This window comes from Oryctolagus cuniculus, chromosome 8 (assembly GCF_051225735.1).
Source record: "Oryctolagus cuniculus isolate XC-2025 breed Fujian yellow rabbit chromosome 8, ASM5122573v1, whole genome shotgun sequence".
Lineage (NCBI taxonomy): Eukaryota > Metazoa > Chordata > Mammalia > Lagomorpha > Leporidae > Oryctolagus > Oryctolagus cuniculus.
In genome coordinates this window covers 136,685,828-136,704,070 of record NC_142874.1, presented here as the reverse complement: position 1 = coordinate 136,704,070, position 18,243 = coordinate 136,685,828, and the positions used below count along the sequence as shown (strand labels likewise).

At 41.0% G+C, this 18,243-nt stretch overlaps 1 long non-coding RNA gene across 1 annotated transcript in view; it reads left to right on the top strand.

Annotated features, from left to right (window-relative positions):
- The first annotated feature begins 661 nt into the window (after positions 1–661).
- LOC149125174 (uncharacterized) overlaps positions 662–18,243 on the top strand; it is a 76,745-nt gene continuing 59,163 nt past the window's right edge. The window contains exon 1 of the long non-coding RNA XR_016212589.1: positions 662–816. This is a non-coding gene — a long non-coding RNA (uncharacterized LOC149125174). The remainder of the gene's footprint in view (positions 817–18,243) is intronic.

Sequence of the window (18,243 nt, the reverse complement as noted above, 5' to 3'; positions counted from 1 at the left end):
ACAGTTTTTATTTCTACACATAAGTAACCCCCCTAGTCATCAAGTTGTTAGGATGGTGTGTTGGGAGTTAGGCAGAAGAGAAGGTTTAGAAAAGTTACCAGGTAAGCCTGCTCAGCCTCTGGGGGATCATGATTTCCTAAAGGATCAGCAACATTAGGAAGTTATGTGATGCATTCACAGCCACATACCTGTGAATCCAGACAAATTTAATAAAATCCATATTGAATGACAACAATATGTATTGTGTAAAAAAAGTTACTAATGATTAGCATTTAACTTACTAATATACTGAATCCAACAGATTATTTAAAAGCCAAATTGAGTCGGAACCTGTGGGGAACCGCAGGCTTGCCACCTGTGGGAACTTCCTCACTTTGCTGTTTGCATGGCCTGTTGTAACAACTTGTGCAAAACAAGTTAAGGAAGTGCTGGATGCTGAGAAAAACAAGTCAAGGAAGTGCTAACCACAGGATGTCCTGAAGACACACAAACAACCCCCATGGAGCAAGATGAACTTTCGACCTGAGGCACTATGTGCCCTTCGACTTGATTGGACTGTGCCTGCATGGACTGCCTGAGAACAGACTTGCCATTGGCTGGGAGCGTCCTGCTAGGGGAACCTAGGGTATATAATGGGGATAGTATTATGTAGAAAAGAAGAGGGTTTGGCTTCTTTTCTTTCGCCTTGCATCTGGATGAATAAAGTTCCATGAGAACCGAGTAAGCAGGATCGTGTCTTTACTACGCTGGACTCTCGCGGGCGAGCGTCCGGCAAGTGGTGCTGTGACTTGGATCTGGAGCGGTCGCTGGAAGAAGGTAAGAGAACTAAAAGCGTGCATGCACGGGAATCTAGGCGGGTAGAATAAAGCCTAGGACTAGACCGCGGTACCGTCGGTGAAGAAGGAAGAAAGAAAATGTATAGCCGCCAAAGCGGGCAATAAGAGACCCCTAATAGGCGGGGACTAGAACACCGGTAACAGGGCGGGAGTTTAAATGAACGCCCGTAACAGGCGGGAGTTGTGAATGAACGCCGGTAACAGGCGGGAGTTGTGAATGAAGGAGTTGTGAATGAACGCCGGTAACAGGCGGGAGTAGCGAATGAAGGCTGGTAACAGGGCGGGAGTTGTGAATGAACGCCGGATTCAAGGCGGAAGTTGTCTTTAGCAGTAATGGGTAACACTCTGTCCATGACGGTCTGTGTCTGCTGCTGAGCCGCTTATTAAAAACTGCGGGGACGCCTGTCAAGGATCAGGCACTGCGAGCAGACTCGGAACAGTTAGCACGCCTCCTGGATGAGGGGTCTGAAAGGCTAGAAGAGGTCCAAACAGAGTCCATAAGTGGAAGCCGTTGTGAGGAGAACGAAGAGGCTTCTAGTGAGGAAGGAGATGTGAGGGCGGGGGATACCGAGCCCCTTCCATCCGCACCTCCGTATCCGGGCTTGGGACCCTTGCACTATCAAGATAAGCCCGGTTGCCAGTGCAGATTTGCTAACTTATCAATAGAAAATGCATCAGCCTGGCAACCTCTCACATTGAGTAAATCTGTGGCTAGTGAGCATGATTCCTTACTCGAGGATGTGCCTATAGACAGAGGCCCCGCTATAATGAGAGACAGGACAGCCGCGGGGGGAACACGTGGCACCCCCCTGAATTGGGAGGAATATCATCAGGTAGGACAAGTCTTTCCTGTCATTTTGGATGGTCAGGGTAACCGAGGATGGACCCCTGTGGATCATAAGCTCTTAAAGGAGCTGCAGCAGGCTGTACAATTGTACGGGCCGCATGCAAATTTCACAAATCAGTTCTGGACAATATAGGGACTCAGGGGTTGGTCCCAGAGGACTGGAAAAATATAGCTAAGGCCATGCTCGGTGGAGGGGACTTTCTGCTCTGGCTGGTGGCCTGTAGAGAACAGGCCAGAAAGCAAGCAGTGGAGAATGCTGGAAACGGCCGAGCTCCCTGGAATGAGGACATGCTCAATGGGGAAGGAGCATTCAATGATGAACACCAGCAGGCAAGGTGCCCTAATGAAGTTTTGATGCAAGTTAGAGAATCGGCCCGAAGGGCCTGGAAAATAATTAAACAAAAAGGGGGAATAGGGGAATATGCGGTATCTTACAAGGATGCTTTAGCCCTTGCTTTATATACCATTAATTTTTTAAATAAAAAGAAAAATGGGAAAACTCCAGCCGAATTACATTCTCAACCTGCTGAAAAGGAATCAGTGCAGTGGATTATGTGGAAGGATTTACAGGATAACAAATGGAAAGGCCCGTTCCCTTTATTGAGAAGGGCACGGCGAGCTGTTTGTTTCTTTCCACAGGGAGCCACACAACCCATTTGGACACCTGAAAGGAGGATCCGGCTTCTCACAAAAAGCGATGACGAGCAGGAGCCCTCAAAGGAGCCCACAGAACCACTGGGGGACAACGCCTTGGATCATCACGAAACAGAGGACTACCAACGAGAGGAAGCAGTGAATGAGGCCCAAGGCCAACTTATAACAGAGAGCGAGTGAGAATTATGAAGAGACTGCTACTTGTGCCTTTGATAGTCTTGTTTTTAGCTTGTATTGGTGGTAATTTTGGAGTGATAATTGATTATGCATTGCTGATATTTGCGACTATTAATAACAGAACCAATAATGCTGTTTAGAGTATTTTGCTTTGTGATATTTAGCAATATTGTTAGGGGCCAGGATTATGGAGTGTATTGGGGCCTGCTTAGAGCCCTACCCGAGCCCAGATAGAAGTTTGCCCCCCCTTTTCTGTAATAGGAAGATTGATCTCTGGTACATGGTCAACTGTTAAAGAATGGGCAGCCATAGGAGGATTGTTTGTGCTGTTACTTTTAGGGTTCATTGTGATTGGCAGGGCTATTGCAGCCATTGTTTAGCGCCAGCAACGCACCAACTTGGTTGTACGTCAGGCCATGCTCGCAATGTATCATGCCGACCCTCATAAGGAAGTATGGCTCAGCATGATGGAGCGGTAGTCAATGACGGGTAATCACTGGAGAGCACACCTAGCAACCTAAGACAGAGCATGGGGCATGCTCCCAATGTCTCAATGACAAGTAAGCAGGTGATGCGTCTCCGGGAGCCTAAGACAGGCATGACTTCACGCCATACTACTAATAAAAAAAAGGGGAGATGTGGGGAACCGCAGGCTGGCCACCTGTGGGAACTTCCTCACTTTGCTGTTTGCATGGCCTGTTGTAACAACTTGTGCAAAACAAGTTAAGGAAGTGCTGGCTGCTGAGCAAAACAAGCCAAGGAAGTGCTAACCACAGGATGTCCTGAAGACACAAACAACCCCAACGGAGCAAGATGAACTTTCGACCTGAGACACTATGTGCCCTTCGACTTGATTGGACTGTGCCTGCATGGACTGCATGTGAACAGACTTGCCATTGGCTGGGAGCATCCTGCTAGGGGAACCTAGGGTATATAATGGGGATAGGATTGTGTAGGGGGGAGCTTGGCTTCTTTTCTTTCGCCTTGCATCTGGATGAATAAAGTTCCATGAGAACTGAGTAAGCAGCGATCGTGTCTTTACTACGCTGGACTTTCGCGGGCGAGCGTCTGGCAGGAACCAGTTAAACAAAATAAGGTTTTAAAAGTATGATTCTTAATCTGTGTCTATGAAGCTATTTGTGTATTCATTGGGGCAGTTGACTATTTTTGTATTTTGGCCTCTAAGTCAGTGATTAATTTAGCCAATACAAATTCTGTTTTCTCTAACTCATTGTTATTTTGAATAGGTCAAAAAAGGTGAAATGAACATAAATTAAAGATGAAAAGTGAATAATTAAAAAAATCCATTACAGTGGCATCTTAATGTTGTTTTTAAAAATTGAGACCCCAAGATTTTACCCTGTATAGTCAAATAAGAGAAAGGAACCTCCTTCTTTGATGACCCCTTCTTTCCACTGGGATCTCAGTCACAGAGATCTTTCATGTTGGTCATTTTTGTCACAGTGTCTTGGCTTTCCATGAATGAAATGCTCTCATGGAGTTTTTAGCCATATCCGAATGCCTTAAGGGCTGATTCTGAGGCCAGAGTGCTGTTTAGGGCGTTTGTCATACTATGAGTCTGTTATGTGGCTTACTTCCCATGTTGGATCATTCTCTCCTTTTTAATGATTTCAATCTTTTGAATATTCTGAGGCTTGATTGTGGCCTACTATGTGTTCTATCCTATAAAATGTTCCACAGGCTGATGAGAAGTATGTGTATCCTATAGCTGTTTGATGAAATGTCCTGTAAATGTCTGTTGAGTCCATTATCTCTAGAGTATGTTTCAGCTCTGATGTGTCTTCATTGATTTTTTTGTCTGGATGATCTGCCCATTAATGAGAGTGGGATGTTGAAGACATCCACTATTATTGTATTAGAGTCCATCTCTCCCTTTAGGTTTAATCATGCTTTCTCTATGTATCTGGCTGGTCTTGTGTTAGGTGTATATATATGTTTGATTATTATGTTTTCTTGCTGAATCAAACCTTTTAAATCAAAATATAATGTCCTTCTTTATCTCTTTTTACAGTTTTGAAATAAATATATGCTTCATTTGATACTAAGATAGCTCCACATGCTTGCTTTTTGGTTCCCTTTGCTTTTTTTTTTCCCGCCAATAGTTCACTATCAGTCTGTGTGTATCTTTGTGAAGTCAAATTCTTGTAGGCAGCATATAGTGGGGTCACAATTTTTAACCAACCTAAGTCTTTTGATCGATTAATTTAATTCATCTACATTTAAGGTTAGTATTGATAGATAAGAATAAAGACCTGTCATTCTGTTGATTAGATAAAGATTCTATCAGCTCTGTCAGTGAATCTGGTGGTGACAAGTGCTTCATGTTTATTTCTAATGCAGGACACCCTGCAGAATTTCTTGTAAGGCTGGTCTGGTGGAGAATTCTCTCAGCTTTTGTTTATCTGAAAAATACTTTATTTCTCCCTCACTTTTAAAGGCTAGCTTCCCTGGATATAATACTTTTGGTTAGAAGTTTTTCTTTTTTCTTTTAAGACCTTGAATATATCATCTCATTCTCTTCAGGCCTGTAGGGTTTTCATTGAGAAGCCTGATGTTACTCTAATTGGTTTTCCTTTATATGTAACTTGAGATTTTTCTCTTACTGTATTTAGCATTCTTTTCCTGTCTTTAATATTTGACACCTTGACAAAAATATGCCTTAGAGAAGACCTTTTCTAGTTGTCTGCTTGGAGTTCTTTGAGCTTCTTGTCTCTGGATGTCCATGTCTCTTTCAAGAATTGGGAAATTTTCAACTATTATTTCATTAATCAGATTCTCAATGCCTTTTTCCTTTTCTTTTCCTGCAGGAACACCTATAATACAAATACTTGATCATTTAGTGTTATCCCATGTTTTCATAGATTTTTTCATTTTTTAATTTATTTTCTTTTTATTTTTTCTGATCAGGTTATTTCAAAGTTATTGTCTTTGAGGTCATTGTCTTTGAGGTCAGTCATTCTTTCTTCTCTATGGCCTATATGCTGCTGTTAAAGCTCTCAAGTGTATTTTTTTATTTCACTGATTGAAGATTTCATCTCCAAAATTTCTATTTGATTCTTCTTAATGAGGTCTATCTCCTTAGTGATATTTTCATTCATTTCACTCATATTTCTTTATCTGTCTACCTCTATTCTCTTACATCTTATTGAGTTTCCTTAAAATCATTATTTTGAATTCTGTATCTGTCATTTCATAGATTTCCTGCAGTTCAGGATCTGATTCTGGAAGATTACTGTGTTCTTTTGGAAGTGTTGTGATACCTTGCTTCTTCATGTCTCCTGTGTCTATCGATGCTGTCCTATCTGTTGTACTTGTCTTATTGTAAAAGAGTTTATGGGTTAGTTGGAATGCAGTGTATCACTTGGCTTGTTGCTTTGGCTTTGGTTCTAGTTGGGACCAGGGATTAAGTGTCTGAGTGATGTTCTTTGTCTTCATCAGTTTCAGTCTATAAGTGACACAGCCATCTAGGTTGCTGCAGTTCATATGGACAGAATGTGGCTTGAGATGAATAAAGGTTTCCTTGGATCTGTATCTTTGGCCCACAGAGTTCGGTGTCAGTCTCCCTGGTGAATGTGATAGCCAGTGCCATGTTCTTGGTGCTGAGACAAAGGGTGGCTGCCCCCTGTCCACTGGCAAGCCTGAGTGATGCTGGGGTTTGTGGCACCAACTGCTGTGGCTTTAGAACTGTATGATATGGATGGACGTCCCCTCCTCATATCCTGCTAGCAGAGTCCACTTGGTGCTGCATCTTATAATACCAACAGCCGTGGTCCTAGGACTAGAGGCCATGAACTGGACTCTGTTCAAGTTCTACAAGGTGTACAGGAGATTTTACTCTTGTTTGAGTCCAGAGAGGTGCAATGCATGTAGGTTCTTCTCTATGTGGACTGGGTAGACTTCAATGATATGGAGAAATTTAGAATGAATTGTTACAGTCCTGTCTCAGGCTGGGAGCAGATTTTTACGTGCTTCTTTATTACCCTCCAGACGCTAAGGTAAACTGTGCTGACTCACATAGAGTATGCGAGCGTACCTTTGGGGCTAATGTCCCCAAACTCCCACAGCTGCAGGATGCAGCGGATCTGTGCAATGTCCTCACATGTTACCCTGACTCTGACTATGCTGCTGGTAGGAGCAGAATAGAGGTGCATTGCATGGCTTTTTGCTGCTGAATATGGTGCTCTGTGTGGGTAGGGAAGAGGAGCAAAGGAAAGCATCGTGGCTTCCCTGCTCCAAGCCTGGCAGTTGCTCAAACCCATTCAGCTCTCCAGGCTGAAGTAAAAGGCGGTGGGTGACTCTAGAATTCTCTCCCAGCTAGAACTGCAAGAGGCAGGGCATGGCAGTTTTTCCTACCTTGGGTGGTTAGATGGTGGCTCCCAGCTGGCAGCTGGCTGCACTGCGTGGCTGGCTGCAGTGGTGTCTCTGACTTCATTCCTTTGGTTGACCCCTCCAGGGTCTGCCTCCAGAGCTAACTCTGAATCTCACCAGAGTTGAGGACTTCCCAGCTCGATGCACTGCTGGCACTGTATGCTCTCTTGATGAAAACTGTTAACTTATTTCACCCCACTTAGTACTGCAGGGCCTAAGTAACAGATACTATTGAAATCAACTTATTTATAGTCTGTCTGTCTATCTATCTATCTATCAAATTTAATTTGTTGGTTCTAAAAAAATCTAGAACTCCTTTGGCAGAAACATACACTTGTGACTTCTTAACATGTATTCTTGAAACCAATAGTTAATTCCTCCTGAAAGATAAATTAAATTGTTCTGTGCTCTTCTCTGGCCCAAGATCAAGAGAAGATCCAAGTTAACATGTCTTTGGAAGTTTGATTCATTTTGATGCCCCTTTGCATGATCAACTTTTAGTGACACACAATCCTCAGGGTCTCTCTGTGGCAGTAATAAAATGTCAAGTAATCATGGGAAAAATGTCTTCTCCAAAGATCAGAGCAAAATGTAAACATAATGAATTGTTTCTTACCGACGGCTATCCTGAAACTTCAAAACAGTGATTAGTAATTGTTTCCTCTAACAGTTTGCAGATTAATATTGTGAGATATTCACTATATTAACTTTTTAATTAAATTCTGGTCATCTCTGATCATTTGTTTCAGTAATTTTAGTAATAGCAATCCCTTAAAAAGATCAATGGTGAACATAATTTAAGATGTAAATGACTACTTTCAATCTCTTGAACCATTTCTCAATAGTTTACTTAAATTAGAAAATAATTCAAGAGTTCTCATTGCCTTAATTAAAATTTAGATGAGTCAAAATATTTAGAACATCATTTCTTCAGTATATTAGTTATTAGAAATATTAAAATTTTATTATTAAAATTCTCTGGTGAAACAGATTTTTTTGATAGGATTTCAATGAGTCTTCAAAATGCTATTATTCATTGTTAATGTAAGGTGAGGGGGCAAGGAGTACACATTCCCCACATTGGCGTGAATATTTCAGAGAAAAGACCCCTCAGCTGACCAGTCTATAGAACACAGACCAGGAAAAGCTATCTAGAGGATGTTTGAGTTTCTGTTTACAAAAACACAAGACATAGCCATAAAATATAGAAAAAGTGTCAACTTTTTGTCAGGTTATAAAACAAAATGTGTTACCATAGGATGGAGCCATTTCATGTAAATTAGATGGTATTTGAGATATTTCAGATTTTAAGATGAAACCAAAATGAAAGCCCTCATTTTCTGCTAGGTTATGGAGTGATGGCTTATCGGACATTCTTTGTATGAACTTTACTTAGCATGGCAGATGAAAGTGGAAGCTCTGGTCATCTTAGTTCTGAAGAAATCATAAGCAACACTGGGAGACTAAGGGCCTGGGAGGGAATTATGTTGGACCCAAGGGAATGACTATCCTCTGGAGTCTACATGTTGAAACACATGGCCTTTAATCATTTGGTTGCAGTTGACTTTGATCTATCCCAAATAAGAACAAGATGATGCAAAAGGCATTTTTCCATAGAGGATGGAAAAGACAGGAGAACTTGGATGTGATTTGAGTGATAATATTATAAAAGGTAAGAATAGTAACATCTCACTTTTTCGAGTGCTATGTGCTTGGCTCTGTACTAAAGTGTTTTATGTAGTTCATTTCATAGAAACCTCAAATTTCAGTAAAATTTCTACTTCTAGTTTTAAATGAATAAGCTGAGCCCTGGAAAAGTTGTATGTCTTTCCCAGCTCTCACACCCGGTAAGTGAGACAGCCTGGACCTGAGTGCAAGAAGTGCTACCTCCAAGCCATTGCTATTAAACACTAGAGGGTTGCCCTGTATTTTGGGTTTTACCATACATTGCAAAAATTCTAGTAATAAAGTATGTCTTTGGCAAGTCTCTTCTTTATTAAAAAGAATACTTTGTGTTTTTGTGTGGGTGCAAACTGTTGAAATCTTTAATATATACTAAATTGATCTTCTGTGTATAAAGATAATTGAAATGAATCTTGATGAAGAATGGGATGGAAGAGGGATTGGGAGATGGGATGGTTACAGGTGGGAGGGTGGTTATGGGGGGAAAAGCCACTATAATCCAAAAATTGTACTTTGGAAATTTATATTTATTAAATAAAAGTTAAAAAAAGAGTCAGCACTGGCGAGGATGTGGGGAAAAAGGGACACTAACCCACTGTTGGTGGGAATGCAAACTGGTCAAGCCACTATGGAAATCAGTCTGGAGATTCCTCAGAAACCTGAATATAACCCTACCATTCGACCCAGCCATCCCACTCCTTGGAATTTACCCAAAGGAGTTTAAATTGATAAACAAAAAAGCGGTCTGCACCCTAATGTTTATTGCAGCACAATTCACAATAGCCAAGACCTGGAACCAACCTAAATGGCCATCAATGGTAGACTGGATAAAGAAATTATGGGATATGTATTCTTTAGAGTACTATACCGCAGTAAGAAACAACGAAATCCAGTCATTTGCAACAAAATGGAGGAATCTGGAACACATCATGCTGAGTGAAAGTAAGCCAGTCCCAAAGGGACAAATACCATATGTTCTCCCTGATCGGTGACAACTGACTGAACACCAAAAAGGAAACCTCCTGAAGTGAAATGGACACTATGAGAAATGGTGACTTGATCAGCATAGCCCTGACTGCTAATGGACAACTTAATACATTATCCCTCATAGTATTTTTTTTTTGTCTGTTCTACTTAATATGACTGGTTTAATTCTGTAATTATCACACAGTTATTCTTAAGTGTTGAAAATTAACTGAAATGTGATCCCTGTTAAACATAAGAGTGGGAATAAGAGAGGGAAGAGATGTATAATTTGGAACATGCTCGGGCTGACTTGCCCCAATTGGTAGAGTTGGAAACATACCAGGGGATTCCAATTCAATCCCATCAAGGTGGCATGTGCCAATGCCATCTCACTACTCCAAGTGATCAATTTCAGTTCACAATTGATCATAATGAAAGGACTAAGAGTCAAAGGGAGCACATAAACAAGTCTAGTACCTGCTAACACCAACCGATAGAATAAATAAAGGGGAGAGTGATCCAACATGGGAAGTGAGATACTCAGCAGACTCATAGAATGGCGGATGTCCTAAATAGCACTCTGGCCTCAGAATCAGCCCTAAAGGCATTCGGATCTGGCTGAAAAGCCCATGAGAGTATTTCAGGCATGGAAAGCCAAGACACTCTGGCAAAAAGATCTCTGTGAGTGAGATCCCAGTGGAAAGAACAGGTCTTCAAAGAGGGAGGTGCCTTTCTCTGAAGGGAGGAGAGAACCTCCACTTTGACTATGACCGTGTCTAAACAAGATAAGAGTCGGAGAACTCAAGGGGCTTCCATAGCCTTGGAAACTCATAACTGGTGCATAGGGAGATTACTGATGCCATAGACAGGAGTGTCAATTGGTAAAGTCAACAACAGAAGTCACTGTGCACTTACTCCTCATGTAGGATCTCTGTCCTTAACGTGCTGTACACTGAGGCTTAATGCTATAACGAGTACTCAAACAGCATATTTCACTTTGTGTTTCTATGGGGGTGCAAACGACTGAAATCTTTACTTAATGTACACTAAACTGATCTTCTGTAAAAAAAAAAAAAAAAAAAAAAGAAAGAAATTTTCAATTCCCAACTTGACTCTCACTGGGATTAAACATGACAATAGGTCTGATCTGATTTCATCATCATTTAAAAAAAAATCATCTATTATTTTTCACTTTATGTTTCTGTGTGGGAGCAAACTGTTGAAATACTTACTTAAGGTATACTAAGCTGATCTTCTGTATATTAAGATAATCGAAAATGAATCTTGATGTGAATGGAAGGGGAGAGGGAGTGGGAAAGGGGAGGGTTGTGGGTGGGAGGGACGGTATGGGGGGGGAAGCCATTGTAACCCATGAGTCGTACTTTGGAAATTTATATTCATTAAATAAAAGATAAAAAAAAAAAAAGAAAAAAGAAAAAAAAAAAGAGTCAGCACTATGGCTGAAGATTGCCAAGGTTCTTGGACACTTACTGTTTAGTAATTATCATCTGAATCAGGAATTTCCTTTTCACTTTCTTCCAAGTCATGACACTATAACTTGTGAACTTGTGTTTGTAAATGAGGTTTGGGGAGATAAAGGGTGGCAGATAAGCAGATACAAAATGAGGTCTCTGGAATAAAGCAGAGGTGAGTGGGGGAAAATTAAAAGGTATTTTTGATAACTTCTAGGATATCACAAAAGAACAAAAGGGAATAAAGGCTCTAACGCTGTTAAAGTAGAATGTGATTTTAAAATGAAGTCACGATGTCATAGGTGAGTCGTGTAGTCGAATCCGCGTGCACAGATGGCAGCAGAAAAATCTTCTGCCTTTGCTTCCCACAATCTCTCCCCGGACCAATCAGTTCCTGTGCTCCTGGGGACAGAATGCAACGGAGCTAATGGTGCTGAGATCATATGAGTTACCGCCAGTGATTCCTAATGGGTTCACAGCACAGCGCTCTTTGCTAATTTCTCATTTTCATTCTCACTGTCACAGTTCAGGCCCTTGTTACCTCTTGTCTGGACTACCAACTGGTCTCATTGACTTTGGTCTCACATCTCTGAAAATCACCCATGGAGTTTAAAGTTCTTAAAACTCCCTTTTTAGCATGTCACTTCCCCGATCAAAAGCCTCCAGTGGGTCCCTGTCACCTGCCAAAAGAAGAGCAGGCTTTATAGTCTGGCATCTGATAGTCTCTTGAACCGGTCACGACCCACCTGTCCTGCCTTATGCCCCCTATTAAGTCACAAATCTCCTTCATCCATTTCGACTGACAACTGCTATTCACCTAGGTTTTCTCACTCCATGTCACTTGCTTTTGCTTTGTGGTCCACCACAGTACCCTTCTCAATTCTTTGTCTCCCATTAGCATTCCAAATATGCATTCTTTAATGCCCATTACCATGCCTCTCTCTCGTAGAGCTCTCTGATCATTTCAACTGTGAGAGACTTTTCATCCTCTTACTTCATGAGCAAAAACGTGTGCTCTCTCTTGTATGCAGCTACCAAATCTTTCTCCAGATTATAGCTGGTGCTCATCTCTGCACTGAATTTGAAGTTACTGAGTATGGAAGCGCTCTCTCAGTCTTCTCTACACTCCTCAGGAACCAGCTCACGCTATAATATAAACTCCCAAAGTATCACTGCCATCAGATGAATGGTTCCCACCATTCCTGAGAAAGTCAGCCACAAAACCCTACATGCCCAATGCAAGCCTTTCAATGCTTCTTCTGCCCTAGTTTCTCTTCTAGGACCCTGCATTTATCTTCTGACATATAATAATTAAAAATAAGGTCTTAATTCATAGACTTATTTTGTTGAAGGTTAGATAGTATGTCTGCCTAGCATATCCCTATATCATCAGTACTAGCACAGTGCCTGGAACATGGAAATCATGTATTATCTCTGGAATGAATCAAGAAGTCCCTGACCAATCTGCTTCCCAAACACCTGAAATGATACCTATTCATTCATAGATATTTATTGGGCACTTACGATATTCAACACATCATTAAAGCTGGTGAAATGAATATTGACAGTAAGTTCCCCCATGTCCAAGATGGAAAACCTTGGTTCAAGCCAGTGTATTGACAAAATAAATTAAGATGCCTGTGTGATTTAGTTAGCACCATCACTCCCTGCTCTAGTTGGTCCATAAAGGAGTCACATGATCTCCCTAAGCCTGTTCTGTATTTCTGTAAAACCAATATGGCCTGTCCTATTTGGAAGGATTAGTTGATACCTTTAATTTGTATTTGATTTTTTTTTTTTTAGCTATCTGGAACCATTTCTTCCATGTAGTAGATTTAAAAACTGCTTATTTATTTTCATTGATTTGGAAGGTAGAGCCACACACACACACACACACACACACATACACACACACAGGTATTCCATCTGTTGGTTCACTCCTCAAATGCCTGCAACAGTTAAGGCTCAATCAAGCCAAAGCCAGGAGACTGGAACTCCATCTGGGTCTCCCACGAGGGCAGCAGGGGACCAAGCACTGAGCTGTCATGTTCTGCCTTCTAAATGCATTAGCAGGAAGTTAAGTAGGAATTAGAGAAGCCAGATCTCTAATTGGTCCTACAGTATGGGATGCAGATGTCACAATAAGTAGTTTAACCTCGTATACCACAGTGCCTTCCTCAGCCGGGAATCCACATGATTTAGTAAACAGTACAGAATGTAAAACCTTCAAAGACTTGAAGGTAGTATCTCCATATTTGAATGATCTGTTAGACTACTTTCAAAAGTTTCCCTGATGTCGTAGTACACATTTAATATTCAAGAGCTACAACATATAAATATTCCTTTGATTCAAAGCTCTAATGCTGTATCAGGTTAGATCAGTATATGCTGGGCTATGCACTATGAAAAACAATAATATAAAATTGTCTTTGGCTTTTATTAGGGTCAGATGAAAAATAGACCTATGTAGAAGATCATGTTTTTTTTCTTCTTCTTTTTAATAAAACAGCAATTGGGGACAACACTATGGCATAGTGGGTAAAGCTGTCACCTGCAGTGCCAGCATCCCATATGGGCACCGGTTCCAGCATCGGCTGCTCCACTTCTGATCCAGCTCTCTGCTATGGCCTGGGAAAGCAGTAGAAGATGGCCCAAGTCCCTGGGCCCCTGCAACTGCATGGGAGACCCAGAAGAAGCTCCTGGCTTCTGGCTTTGGATCAGCCCAGTTCCAGCCATTGTGGCTATTTGGGGAGTGAACCAGCGTATGGATGATCTCTCTCTCTCTCTCTCTCTCTCTCCCTCTCTCTCTCCCTCTCTCTTTCACTCTCTGTAACTCTGCCTTGAATAAATTAATAAATAAATCTTTAGAAAAACAATTACGAATATTAAGCATGGCTTATTCAGTATTTCTTGTATGAGGACTCATTTCAATGTATTTTTTTTTTCCTGAATGTAAGATTAAGTAAATTTTGTCTGGGGTCTGCACTGTGGCATAGTAGGTTAAGCCTCCACCTGTGGGGCTGGCACCTATATGGGAGTTGGTTTGAGTCCTGGCTGCTCCACTTCCAATCCAGCTCCCTGCTAATATGCCTGGGAAAGTACAAGAAGATGTCTCAAGTGCTTGTGCCCCTGCATCCATGTGGGAGATGAGGAAGAAGCTCCTGGCTTCAGATTGGCCTAGGTCCACCTGCTGCATGAGTGTGTTGTGGCAGAGTAGAGTAAGCTACTGCTGGGGTTGCTTGCCTTCTAAACCAGATTGCTGGGTAACAATCTTGGCTACTTTGCTTCTGGTCCAGCTCCCTGCTCATGAACCTGGGAGGCAGTGGATGATGGCTGCAGTGCTTGGGTTCCTGCCATCCTTGTTGGGGACTTGGATGGCGTTCATGCTCCTGGCTTCGGCCTGGCCCAGTCCTGGCTGCTGTGGACATTTGGAGAGAGAATCAGCAGATGGAAGATCTCCCTCTCTCCGTGTCACTCTGCCTTTCAAATAAAAAATAGATAAGTCAGAAAAAGAAGAAAAAGAAAAATAGCAAATTCAAAAAAGAAGATATATGACAAAATAAATGTAGCCCATAGAGCTATGTACAGCCCACTGTGCTTGCAGCAAGGACACATGATCATGCTACTGGTTTATGTGCTTACTATAGTACACTTGTTACGGTTATTTTGGAATGCACTCTTTGTACTTATTAAGGGAAAGGTTGCTGTTTGACAGTTTGAAGTGTTAGACTGACAGCAGCCTGGTGCACTAGTGTTTGCCACGTGTCTTCGTTGCACCAGGAGGCCACGTCAGGTGATGAAACTATATCATCTGGGTTTGTGTAACTGTACTCTGCGATGATGTTTTCACAATGTTGAAATCACCTAAGGCCACATTTCTCAGATCATCTCCATTGTGAAGTTACACATAACAATGTGTATTTGTAACTGGCAGGAAGGTCAAAGCTAAATTCTTTTGCTTAAGTAGTAACTTCCTTTGTCTTGGGTTTTATTCTAAAATTACTCCCCTTCTCTCTCCCTGCCCACTTATTGCCTAACTCATATTCTTCTGTGCTTTTGAAAATAGTTTTACTGTATTGATTACTCACATTGTGGTTAGAATCAATTATTTCTGGATGCAGTTAAGAGTATAAATAAATAATGCTTAAATAAATAATAGACATGTCTTTAGGCATCTATATTCTCTCTTGCAAACATTCATTGTGGGAGTTAATTGGAAATGGGACTAAATATTTACCTTGATTAATTAGTGTTCATTAAGTTCTGCTGGTATACTTTATAGAACCCATGCAGCTCCTGATGTCTGCCCCGACACAGCTTGAATGGTACTTTCAGTAAGATTGCATTAGGTTCTTCCTGTTCTTTAATGAGCACTATATATACAGATTAATTTTTGTTCCATATTCCATATTGTTCCTTCTGCTTTGAGATGAAAATGCAAATGCTTAAATAAATTAATTGAGAAGTTGTTTACCACCACTGTAACTCATATAGGTATTTTCATGTCTTCAGCTGAAATGCAATTTCTACTGCCTGACACAGGTAATGCTGTTTAATGAATCACAGCTGAGTTCACATTTAGCTCTGTTAAACTAAGGGAAAAATGAAATAAAAGTGCCTCCTTTTTTCACCTATATTGTTATAAAAAATGTGGTATGTGGGGGCTGCTCATGATTTAGCAAACAACCTCATTCTAGAAATAAATACCACTCCCTTCTGACACTGGAACAATTTTCTGCTTTTAGAAAGGAATGCTTGAGATGCAGACATGGCTAGTCATGAACCAAAATACAATCCTGGGGTTCTGGATACCAACACATATTCTGGCTAGACTATGTTTTATTTTTATTTTCTTTTTTCTTTTTGGATGCTCTGACTCATAAAATACTGTGTTTTTGCTATATTTCTTGGGTAGCATTCATCCAAACACTGTTCTGGGAAGAAGCACCAAGGAAGTGGGGATTCTGCTGAGAAGACAAAACGTTATATCTCAAATTTCTTAGTGAATCTTTCTATTGATGTTAAGGCTCTGAGAACTTCTGCAGGAAAAGAAATATCCAATTGTTAGTATTTTCCTATAATTATCATCCTGATTTATTATTCTTGTTGCAATTATTATTATTTTTACATTCCAAGAAGTACTCTTTGGTTGGAAATGTCCTAGGAATTCTTTCCCACCATCTGTGGTCTGATCTTAGACTGTTTCTTAGGGAGTCATGGATACAAGCACTAGAAAGATCTCTAGAGATGATGTAGCCCTGTGACTCTCTAACTGTGGAGTGCATTATATGGGCCCTTGGGAGGTTTGTTAGGCTCCACTCCTAGAGTTCTTAGTTCAGTAGACCCAAATTAGCAAGATGCAAGAAATAATAAAGGTGAGAGCAGAAATAAATGTACTAGAAAAAACAATCATCAAAACCAAATCCTGTGTTTTGTTTTTTAAAAATAAAAGCAGAATACACAAACTTAAGGCAGACTAACAAATACAATAAGAGAAAAAAATAAACATTGTAACCAATACCACAAAAATACAAGGTATCATAAGAAACTACCATGAACTACTATACCCTAACAGATTAGCAAACCTTTAAGACATGGATAAACTCTCGTAAACACACAATTCACTTCTGTATGTAAAGATAATTGAAAATGAATCTTGATGTGAATGGAATAGGAGAGGGAGCGGGAGATGGGAGGGGTGCGAGTGGGAGAGAAGTTATGGGGGCGGGAAGCCACTGTAATCCATAAACTGTACTTTGGAAATTTATATTTACTAAATAAAAGTTAAAAAAATAAAATTGAAATAGACCAATAACAAGCAAAAGATTGAAGCAGCAGTCGTTAAAGTCTACCATCAAAGAAAGTCCAAGACCTGATTACTTTACAGTTGAATTATACAAGAACATTGGAAGAACTAACTCCAGCACTCCTCAAATTATTCCCTAAAATGGAATAGGATGGAATTCAGCCAAACTCTTTTAATGAGACCCAAACCAAGCAGATACAACAAAAAAAGGAAACTACAGACCAATATCTTTGATGAACACATATACGAAAATTCTCAACAAAACATCAGCAAATTAAATCCAATAGCACATAAGATCATCCATCATGGTCAACATTTGTATTCTAATAAATTCTTAGGAGATTCTGGAGCTGCTGTTCTGGGATAATCCCTCAAAAACCACTCATGGAGTTCACACCTACCCCTCTTATAGTGTTTAAAACTTCCCAAACACTTTAAAATATCAATTTTCTCAAATACCCTTAATTACCTAGAGCACACCACATTTCTGTAAACTAGTAGGTTTGAGTACGTGGACCATGTGATCACTCATTAGCTCTAGAATTATTGCTGGAAAAAGCAGCAGCTTGCTCTCTCAGTAACCTCTGCCCCTGGCTGATGTAGCAGTTTAGTTATTTCATTGATGTGCTTTTTGAATGACTCTATGCTGGGCGCCTACTCTGGACTTAGACTCTTTCCAGATGCTGGGAATGGAGTAGCACATAAAACAAAATAAGGTTCACGTTTTAGAAGAGGAAAACAGAATGTAAATAAATGAACATATAGCTAGTGAGATCACTTCAAACAATGGCAAATGAAAAACAAAAATGAAATGATGGACGTTAGAGAGAATGCCTGTTAGGAATTAATAGATACCATGGTCAGAAAATGGCCTCTCAAAGGAACTCGTCTTTCTTTGTAGACTCTTCTCCTTTGGTCTTGGCCATATGATGTTGCTACTAGCTATTTCACTGCCAGCTTCCTTATTCCTCTGGACATTGACTCTGTCTTGGTTTGCCTTCCCCCAGGTCTGTTGCTGTGCTTAGGTCCGTGGATCAGAGGTGCTTCTGCCCCAAAGGATTTCTGCTCCATCACTTTTGTCACTCCTGGATACCACTTCCCTTACCAGTGCCTATTTTCTCCTCCAGCTTATTGACTCTATCAGTGAGATTAAATGCACAGTGAGGTCTGGCGCCATGGCTCATGAGGTTAATCCTCCGCCTGCAGCGCCGGCATTCCATATGGGTGCCGGGTTCTAGTTCCAGTTGCTCCTCTTCCAGTCCAGCTCTCTGCTGTGGCCCGGGAGTGCAGTGGAGGATGGCCCAAGTGCTTGGGCCCTGCACCCCATGGGAGACCAGGAGAAGCACCTGGCTCCTGGCTCCTGGCTCCTGGCTTTGGATTGGTGCAGTGCTGGCTGCAGCGGCCATTTGGGGA